Source organism: Oncorhynchus mykiss, unplaced genomic scaffold (assembly GCF_013265735.2).
Source record: "Oncorhynchus mykiss isolate Arlee unplaced genomic scaffold, USDA_OmykA_1.1 un_scaffold_60, whole genome shotgun sequence".
NCBI classification, from domain to species: domain Eukaryota; kingdom Metazoa; phylum Chordata; class Actinopteri; order Salmoniformes; family Salmonidae; genus Oncorhynchus; species Oncorhynchus mykiss.
The window spans coordinates 3,621,008-3,631,007 of NW_023493657.1; positions in this window are offsets into that span (position 1 = coordinate 3,621,008).

Consider the following 10,000-nt stretch of genomic DNA (forward strand, 5'->3'; position numbering starts at 1 on the left):
GCCCATAGAGACGGACCCCAAAGTTTCTGTCCGATAGCTCGTTCAAGGACCCTGTAGCAAGGCATGGAAATAAGTGGATTTTCAGCACCAATTAGGGTTTTTCTCGGACACCAAATGACCTATCGAGCCGAAACTCGGGATTCGGGGTCGCCTCACATAGGACTTCACATAATGTCCGAACTGGACCCGCAGCTAGAACGTAACTATGTGTTTTACCTTTTTATTATGTTTTCAACTGAAGGCGCTGTGAATTATGGGACTGCTCTGACATATATGATAGTTGGCATCTAAATGAGTAGGAAACAGTGGGTTTGGTGTCATAATGACATCTAATTGACTGATGGACACTGACTTGCTAGTTGACTTTTGTACATTTGCAATATGTTTAAACAGAGAGGGACCATCACCAAAATGGCATTCTGAAATCAACACAAAAAATGGCATCACCATAGTCTCCAGACTGTGCTGAGTTCAACGAGCTATCCCGCTTGACCGTAGCTCGCTCGGTCTAGGCGCAGCAACCATTAGAATATTAGGCCCAAAATGAAGCCTGCCCCACAATGTCATTTGCTTTTGAGTGACAGTGAGAGAACCGTTAGGGTGAGAAGAAAAATTCCACCATAGGAATGTTCCTAAGGTCCTCCCGATCTGAACAAGCCTAACCTTGACCGTGTGGCATTAACCCTTCACAGTAAAACAGTGTTTTTTGATCTCACAGATTACAGTGTCATCTCTCCCCATAGGAATACATAGCCTGCACCACAAAATTCAACCTGAGGCCTATGTGGGTTATGAATGCCGTATGAACCTGTCTTCGGTACCAGTCCATCAGGCCACTATGAGGTCTACCTGTGTTGATTCTAAGCTTCCTGGACCAACCGGAAGTGGTTCAAATCACCCTAAAAGTGTTTACCCATACATTGCATGCAGTTTGATAGACATAGTGCATTCAACCCTGTGTAGATCAGTCAATTCTTAACGTAAAGACTTAAAACTCGGGATTCTGTAAGTGGCCATGTCAATCAAGACATGTGGTGATTTATAGCTTCCTGTGCCAACCGGAAGTGCCATAATTGGTGTCTCAGGGGCTGTTTCGAAGGGTTAAAAAAGTCAGATCTGTCCAAAACTTCATATATGTGATTAGGCAACCCCCATGAACTGTAAATCAGTCATTTTTCCCAAAAAAAATCAAAGGAAAAAAAAATTGCACTAAAACACAACTTGGATGGAGGGACGTATTGGGGTGCGTAGAGACAGACAGTGGCCGCAATAGTTAGCTTTGTTGGAGCTAAAAAAGAACGGTCGGACCTAGAGTTCCGAAACTTTAGAAACCTGTTCTAGACCTCCGGGCCATGGTGCGTGGCGAGTTACGTGGCTCTAGACGGTTCTCGGACCGAGAAACAGCCTCGTACATTTGGAATAACTTCAATTCATTTTTGCATCACGAAAATGACGACGTTTAGAAAAGTCTCAGAGACGCAAGGCTAGGTGCGTTGAAACCGGCTCGGCCCATAGAGACGGACCCCAAAGTTTCTGTCCGATAGCTCATTCAAGGACCCCGTAGCAAGTCATGGAAAATAGTGGATTTTCAGCACCAATTAGGGTTTTTCTCGGACACCAAATGACCTATCGAGCCGAAACTCGGGATTCGGGGTCGCCTCACATAGGACTTCACATAATGTCTGAACTGGACCCGCAGCTAGAACGTAACTATGTGTTTTACCTTTTTATTATGTTTTCAACTAGAGGCGCTGTGAATTATGGGCCTGCTCTGACATATGTGATAGTTGGCTACTAAATGAGTAGGAAAAAGTGGGTTTGGTGTCAATTGATATCCATTTGGTGTCATAATGACATCTAATTGACTGATGGACACTGACTTGCTAGTTGACTTTTGTACATTTGCAATATGTTTAAACGGAGAGGGACCATCACCAAAATGGCATTCTGAAATCAACACAAAAAATGGCATCACCATAGTCTCCAGACTGTTCTGAGTTCAACGAGCTATCCCGCTTGACCGTAGCTCGCTCGGTCTAGGCGCAGAGACCATTACAATAGTAGGCCCAATATGAAGCCTGCACCACAATGTCATTTGCTTTTGGGTGACAGTGAGAGAACCGTTAGAGTGAGAAGAAAAATTCCACCACATGAATGTTCCTAAGGTCCTCCCGATCTGAACAAGCCTAACCTTGACCGTGTGGCATTAACCCTTCACAGTAAAACAGTGTTTTTTGATCTCACAGATTACAGTGTCATCTCTCCCCATAGGAATACATTGCCTGCACCCCTAATTTCAACCTGAGGCCTATGTGGGTTATGAATGCCGTATGAAGCTGTCTTCGGTACCAGTCCATCAGGCCACTATGAGGTCTACCTGTGTTGATTCTAAGCTTCCTGGACCAACCGGAAGTGGTTAAAATGCCCCTAAAAGTGTTTACCCATACACTGCATGCAGTTTGATAGACATAGTGCATTCAACCCTGTGTAGATCAGTCAATTCTTAACGTAAGGACTTAAAACTCAGGATTCTGTAACAGCATACCCCAATGAGGATATGTGTTGATTTATAACTTCCTGTGCCAACCGGAAGTGCCATAATTGGTGTCTCAGGGGCTGTTTCGAAGGGTTAAAAAAGTCTGATCTTTCCAAAACTTCATATGTGTGATTAGGCAACCCCCATGAACTGTAAATCAGTCATTTTTCCCAAAAAAAATCAAAGGAAAAAAAAATTGCACTAAAACACAACTTGGATGGAGGGACGTATTGGGGTGCGTAGAGACAGACAGTGGCTCCAATAGTTAGCTTTGTTGGAGCTAAAAAAGAACCGTCGGACCTAGAGTTCCGAAACTTTAGAAACCTGTTCTAGACCCCCCCTAGATGGTGCGTGGTGAGTTACGTGGCTCTAGAAGGTTCTCGGACCGAGAAACAGCCTCGTACATTTGAAATAACTTCAATTCATTTTTGCATCACGAAAATGACGACATTTAGAAATGTCCCAGAGTCGCAAGACTAGGTGCATTGCGAACGTCTCGGCCCATATAGACAGACCCCAACGTTTCTGTCCGATATCTCATTCAAGGACCCCGTAGCAAGTCATGGAAAATAGTGGATTTTCAGCACCAATTAGGGTTTTTCTCGGACACCAAATGACCTATCGAGCCGAAACTTGGGATTCGGGGTCGCCTCAGCTAGGCCAACACATAACATAAGAAATGGACCCGCAGCTAGAACGTAACTACGTGTTTTATGGTTTTTTTATGGTTTGTACCGAAGGCGTTGTGAATTTTGGGCCAGCTCTGAAGTATGTAATAGTTGGCTACTAAACGAGTTGGAAAAAGTGGGTTTGGTGTCAGTTTGTATCAGTTTGGTGGTCAGAATGATATCTAATTGACTGATGGACTCTTGTCCACTTGACTCTTGTACATTTGCAATATGATTCTATAGTGAAAAAACATCACCAAAAGCGACATTCTGAAATCAACCCAAACGAGCGATTGAGATGACCCAGAATCACTGCAAAGCCATCCCGAGTTCATCGGGCCAGTCAATTTCACATTCCTGCAGGATTTTTATAGCATGACAAATTCGTGATGGTACCTGCCCATTAAAACATATTGCAAATGCACAGTGACTTTGAAAAAGTAAGAAACAAAAAAAAATACATCTAAAATGTTTTGAGCATGACAAATTCGTGATGGTACCTGCCCATTAAAACATATTCCAAATGCACAGTGACTTTGAAAAAGTAAGAAACAAAAAAAAATACATCTAAAATTTTTTGAGCATGACAAATTCGTGATGGTACCTGCCCATTGAAACATATTGCAAATGCACAGTGACTTTGAAAAAGTAAGGAAACATAAACAAATTCGATAAACAAATTCGTGATGGTACCTGCCCATTGAAACATATTGCAAATGCACAGTGACTTTGAAAAAGTAAGGAAACATAAACAAATTCGATAAACAAATTCGTGATGGTACCTGCCCATTGAAACATATTGCAAATGCACAGTGACTTTGAAAAAGTAAGGAAACATAAACAAATTCGATAAACAAATTCGTGATGGTACCTGCCCATTGAAACATATTGCAAATGCACAGTGACTTTGAAAAAGTAAGGAAACATAAACAAATTCGATAAACAAATTCGTGATGGTACCTGCCCATTAAAACATATTCCAAATGCACAGTGACTTTGAAAAAGTAAGAAACAAAAAAAAAATACATCTAAAAAATTTTGAGCATGACAAATTCGTGATGGTACCTGCCCATTGAAACATATTGCAAATGCACAGTGACTTTGAAAAAGTAAGGAAACATAAACAAATTCGATAAACAAATTCGTGATGGTACCTGCCCATTAAAACATATTCCAAATGCACAGTGACTTTGAAAAAGTAAGAAACAAAAAAAAATACATCTAAAAAATTTTGAGCATGACAAATTCGTGATGGTACCTGCCCATTGAAACATATTGCAAATGCACAGTGACTTTGAAAAAGTAAGGAAACATAAACAAATTCGATAAACAAATTCGTGATGGTACCTGCCCATTAAAACATATTCCAAATGCACAGTGACTTTGAAAAAGTAAGAAACAAAAAAAAATACATCTAAAAAATTTTGAGCATGACAAATTCGTGATGGTACCTGCCCATTGAAACATATTGCAAATGCACAGTGACTTTGAAAAAGTAAGGAAACATAAACAAATTCGATAAACAAATTCGTGATGGTACCTGCCCATTAAAACATATTCCAAATGCACAGTGACTTTGAAAAAGTAAGAAAACAAAAAAAAATACATCTAAAAAATTTTGAGCATGACAAATTCGTGATGGTACCTGCCCATTGAAACATATTGCAAATGCACAGTGACTTTGAAAAAGTAAGGAAACATAAACAAATTCGATAAACAAATTCGTGATGGTACCTGCCCATTGAAACATATTGCAAATGCACAGTGACTTTGAAAAAGTAAGGAAACATAAACAAATTCGATGAACAAATTCGTGATGGTACCTGCCCATTAAAACATATTCCAAATGCACAGTGACTTTGAAAAAGTAAGAAACAAAAAAAAATACATCTAAAAAATTTTGAGCATGACAAATTCGTGATGGTACCTGCCCATTGAAACATATTGCAAATGCACAGTGACTTTGAAAAAGTAAGGAAACATAAACAAATTCGATAAACAAATTCGTGATGGTACCTGCCCATTGAAACATATTGCAAATGCACAGTGACTTTGAAAAAGTAAGGAAACATAAACAAATTCGATAAACAAATTCGTGATGGTACCTGCCCATTGAAACATATTGCAAATGCACAGTGACTTTGAAAAAGTAAGGAAACATAAACAAATTCGATAAACAAATTCGTGATGGTACCTGCCCATTAAAACATATTCCAAATGCACAGTGACTTTGAAAAAGTAAGAAACAAAAAAAAATACATCTAAAAAATTTTGAGCATGACAAATTCGTGATGGTACCTGCCCATTGAAACATATTGCAAATGCACAGTGACTTTGAAAAAGTAAGGAAACATAAACAAATTCGATAAACAAATTCGTGATGGTACCTGCCCATTAAAACATATTCCAAATGCACAGTGACTTTGAAAAAGTAAGAAAACAAAAAAAAATACATCTAAAAAATTTTGAGCATGACAAATTCGTGATGGTACCTGCCCATTGAAACATATTGCAAATGCACAGTGACTTTGAAAAAGTAAGGAAACATAAACAAATTCGATAAACAAATTCGTGATGGTACCTGCCCATTGAAACATATTGCAAATGCACAGTGACTTTGAAAAAGTAAGGAAACATAAACAAATTCGATAAACAAATTCGTGATGGTACCTGCCCATTAAAACATATTCCAAATGCACAGTGACTTTGAAAAAGTAAGAAACAAAAAAAAAATACATCTAAAAAATTTTTAGCATGACAAATTCGTGATGGTACCTGCCCATTGAAACATATTGCAAATGCACAGTGACTTTGAAAAAGTAAGGAAACATAAACAAATTCGATAAACAAATTCGTGATGGTACCTGCCCATTAAAACATATTCCAAATGCACAGTGACTTTGAAAAAGTAAGAAACAAAAAAAAAATACATCTAAAAAATTTTGAGCATGACAAATTCGTGATGGTACCTGCCCATTGAAACATATTGCAAATGCACAGTGACTTTGAAAAAGTAAGGAAACATAAACAAATTCGATAAACAAATTCGTGATGGTACCTGCCCATTAAAACATATTCCAAATGCACAGTGACTTTGAAAAAGTAAGAAACAAAAAAAAATACATCTAAAAAATTTTGAGCATGACAAATTCATGATGGTACCTGCCCATTGAAACATATTGCAAATGCACAGTGACTTTGAAAAAGTAAGGAAACATAAACAAATTCGATAAACAAATTCGTGATGGTACCTGCCCATTAAAACATATTCCAAATGCACAGTGACTTTGAAAAAGTAAGAAAACAAAAAAAAATACATCTAAAAAATTTTGAGCATGACAAATTCGTGATGGTACCTGCCCATTGAAACATATTGCAAATGCACAGTGACTTTGAAAAAGTAAGGAAACATAAACAAATTCGATAAACAAATTCGTGATGGTACCTGCCCATTAAAACATATTCCAAATGCACAGTGACTTTGAAAAAGTAAGAAAACAAAAAAAAATACATCTAAAAAATTTTGAGCATGACAAATTCGTGATGGTACCTGCCCATTGAAACATATTGCAAATGCACAGTGACTTTGAAAAAGTAAGGAAACATAAACAAATTCGATAAACAAATTCGTGATGGTACCTGCCCATTAAAACATATTCCAAATGCACAGTGACTTTGAAAAAGTAAGAAACAAAAAAAAATACATCTAAAAAATTTTGAGCATGACAAATTCGTGATGGTACCTGCCCATTGAAACATATTGCAAATGCACAGTGACTTTGAAAAAGTAAGGAAACATAAACAAATTCGATAAACAAATTCGTGATGGTACCTGCCCATTAAAACATATTCCAAATGCACAGTGACTTTGAAAAAGTAAGAAACAAAAAAAAATACATCTAAAAAATTTTGAGCATGACAAATTCGTGATGGTACCTGCCCATTGAAACATATTGCAAATGCACAGTGACTTTGAAAAAGTAAGGAAACATAAACAAATTCGATAAACAAATTCGTGATGGTACCTGCCCATTAAAACATATTCCAAATGCACAGTGACTTTGAAAAAGTAAGAAAACAAAAAAAAATACATCTAAAAAATTTTGAGCATGACAAATTCGTGATGGTACCTGCCCATTGAAACATATTGCAAATGCACAGTGACTTTGAAAAAGTAAGGAAACATAAACAAATTCGATAAACAAATTCGTGATGGTACCTGCCCATTAAAACATATTCCAAATGCACAGTGACTTTGAAAAAGTAAGAAACAAAAAAAAAATACATCTAAAAAATTTTGAGCATGACAAATTCGTGATGGTACCTGCCCATTGAAACATATTGCAAATGCACAGTGACTTTGAAAAAGTAAGGAAACATAAACAAATTCGATAAACAAATTCGTGATGGTACCTGCCCATTAAAACATATTCCAAATGCACAGTGACTTTGAAAAAGTAAGAAAACAAAAAAAAATACATCTAAAAAATTTTGAGCATGACAAATTCGTGATGGTACCTGCCCATTGAAACATATTGCAAATGCACAGTGACTTTGAAAAAGTAAGGAAACATAAACAAATTCGATAAACAAATTCGTGATGGTACCTGCCCATTAAAACATATTCCAAATGCACAGTGACTTTGAAAAAGTAAGAAACAAAAAAAAAATACATCTAAAAAATTTTGAGCATGACAAATTCGTGATGGTACCTGCCCATTGAAACATATTGCAAATGCACAGTGACTTTGAAAAAGTAAGGAAACATAAACAAATTCGATAAACAAATTTGTGATGGTACCTGCCCATTAAAACATATTCCAAATGCACAGTGACTTTGAAAAAGTAAGAAACAAAAAAAAATACATCTAAAAAATTTTGAGCATGACAAATTCGTGATGGTACCTGCCCATTGAAACATATTGCAAATGCACAGTGACTTTGAAAAAGTAAGGAAACATAAACAAATTCGATAAACAAATTCGTGATGGTACCTGCCCATTAAAACATATTCCAAATGCACAGTGACTTTGAAAAAGTAAGAAACAAAAAAAAATACATCTAAAAAATTTTGAGCATGACAAATTCGTGATGGTACCTGCCCATTGAAACATATTGCAAATGCACAGTGACTTTGAAAAAGTAAGGAAACATAAACAAATTCGATAAACAAATTCGTGATGGTACCTGCCCATTAAAACATATTCCAAATGCACAGTGACTTTGAAAAAGTAAGAAACAAAAAAAAATACATCTAAAAAATTTTGAGCATGACAAATTCGTGATGGTACCTGCCCATTGAAACATATTGCAAATGCACAGTGACTTTGAAAAAGTAAGGAAACTTAAACAAATTCGATAAACAAATTCGTGATGGTACCTGCCCATTAAAACATATTCCAAATGCACAGTGACTTTGAAAAAGTAAGAAACAAAAAAAAATACATCTAAAAAATTTTGAGCATGACAAATTCGTGATGGTACCTGCCCATTGAAACATATTGCAAATGCACAGTGACTTTGAAAAAGTAAGGAAACATAAACAAATTCGATAAACAAATTAGTGATGGTACCTGCCCATTAAAACATATTCCAAATGCACAGTGACTTTGAAAAAGTAAGGAAACAAAAAAAATACATCTAAAAAATTTTGAGCATGACAAATTCGTGATGGTACCTGCCCATTGAAACATATTGCAAATGCACAGTGACTTTGAAAAAGTAAGGAAACATAAACAAATTCGATAAACAAATTCGTGATGGTACCTGCCCATTAAAACATATTCCAAATGCACAGTGACTTTGAAAAAGTAAGGAAACAAAAAAAAATACATCTAAAAAATTTTGAGCATGACAAATTCGTGATGGTACCTGCCCATTGAAACATATTGCAAATGCACAGTGACTTTGAAAAAGTAAGGAAACATAAACAAATTCGATAAACAAATTCGTGATGGTACCTGCCCATTAAAACATATTGCAAATGCACAGTGACTTTGAAAAAGTAAGGAAACATAAACAAAAAAACATCCCAAAAAATGTTGGGTAACCAGCTGCATATTTTAGATCACAAGCTTGAATTTTGAGCATGACAAATTCGTGATGGTACCTGCCCATTAAAACATATTGCAAATGCACAGTGACTTTGAAAAAGTAAGGAAACATAAACAAAAAAACATCCCAAATTTTTTTTTTTGGGTTACCAGTTGCATATTTTAGATCACCAGGTGCACATTTCAGGTCACCAGGTGCACATTTCAGATCACCAGGTGCACGGAGGAAAATATTTACTTTTGACTTTGACTTTTGACTTCCTATGACATCATATTGCAAATGGAGAAAACATATGCCTTATGCACAAGTAAAACAAAAAGAAATATGTAATACAAGTTGACCAAGGTATAGTTTGAGCAAAGTAAAGTTTGAATTTTGAGCATGACAAATTCGTGATGGTACCTGCCCATTAAAACATATTGCAAATGCACAGTGACTTTGAAAAAGTAAGGAAACATAAACAAAAAAACATCCCAAATTTTTTTTTTTGGGTTACCAGTTGCATATTTTAGATCACCAGGTGCACATTTCAGGTCACCAGGTGCACATTTCAGATCACCAGGTGCACGGAGGAAAATATTTACTTTTGACTTTGACTTTTGACTTCCTATGACATCATATTGCAAATGGAGAAAACATATGCCTTATGCACAAGTAAAACAAAAAGAAATATGTAATACAAGTTGACCAAGGTATAGTTTGAGCAAAGTAAAGTTTGAATTTTGAGCATGACAAATTCGTG